This window comes from Pteropus vampyrus, unplaced genomic scaffold (genome assembly GCF_000151845.1).
Source record: "Pteropus vampyrus isolate Shadow unplaced genomic scaffold, Pvam_2.0 Scaffold1000003903, whole genome shotgun sequence".
NCBI classification, from domain to species: domain Eukaryota; kingdom Metazoa; phylum Chordata; class Mammalia; order Chiroptera; family Pteropodidae; genus Pteropus; species Pteropus vampyrus.
In genome coordinates this window covers 179-1,311 of record NW_011918305.1, presented here as the reverse complement: position 1 = coordinate 1,311, position 1,133 = coordinate 179, and the positions used below count along the sequence as shown (strand labels likewise).

General features: G+C 42.5%; 1 non-coding gene across 1 annotated transcript; it reads left to right on the top strand.

Moving 5' to 3' along the window:
* The first annotated feature begins 131 nt into the window (after window positions 1-131).
* On the top strand, window positions 132-207 carry LOC111735591. The gene has a single exon (XR_002778862.1). It is a non-coding gene; the product is annotated as a small nucleolar RNA SNORD83 (small nucleolar RNA).
* The last annotated feature ends 926 nt before the right edge of the window (window positions 208-1,133 follow it).

The window sequence follows — 1,133 nt, the reverse complement described above, 5'->3', positions numbered from 1 at the left end:
TCACTTTTTCCGACTGAGCCATTTCTTTTATTCTCCTGCTCTCCACTTATTACTCAGGGATTTCTTAAGCCCCAGAAGGAGGTTACTGAGGAGTGAGGGGGAGGCTGGTGAGCTGTGAGGAGTGAATGGCAGCCACATGATGTTTTCATTTTGAGAAGTGAGCGGTGTGCAGTGATGACCTTAATCTATCACCCTTGACTGATGGCTGCTGTGTTAGGGGTTGACACCTTGAGATTATAGGGAAAGCAGAAAGTCTTCTTTGAGAATTTTTCAGGACTTCTCTTCATCTCTATTCTCCACTTCTAAGTCATTATTTATATTCTGCTTGTTATCTGTTGTTGGTTTTTTTTTTCGCTATTAGTATTTACAGAACAGTAATTTATGAATTGATCTTCCTCTTTGAAGATTTCTCCTCCGAACCTAATCTTGTTGTGAACCTGTGACCTAACTACCTCCCCTGGAACCGTCTTTCCCGTTCCCTGTATTATGTTTGCTTTTATGTTTTGTGTTTTTTGTTATATTTATTGCCAGGTAAAAGATTCATAGTTTAGGGAAAGTGGGAAGGGTGTGGGATGGAAAAGAGGTGGTGAAGCCTTTTCGAATGACTGATAAGTCTTTTTTTCTGTTTTTTTTTTTTTTAACTCCCCCCCCCCCCCAGTTCTTTTGTGGGAAACTACTGTGTCTCTATTCCTAAAGCCTCCATTTTCCTTGTTTTCACTTATTCTGCGTGAACCCAACCAGAGACCCCTCCCCTTCTCCCCTTGCCGGCCCAGTTATGGCAGAGAACGATGTGGACAATGAGCTCTTGGACTATGAAGATGATGAAGTGGAGACAGCAGCTGGGGGAGATGGGACTGAGGCTACTGCCAAGAAGGACGTTAAGGGCTCCTACGTCTCTATCCATAGCTCTGGCTTTCGTGACTTCCTGCTCAAGCCAGAGTTGCTCCGGGCTATTGTTGACTGTGGCTTTGAGCATCCATCTGAAGGTAAATTTTCTTGGGCAGAGAGTACTCATTAGGTGCTTTAAAGATACTAGAAACAGATGTGTTCATGGTTTTTCAGTGATACAGGTTTATATTTAGGGTAGACCGGGAAATAAGTTCTGGAAATACTAAAAGTTATTTTTAGTGATA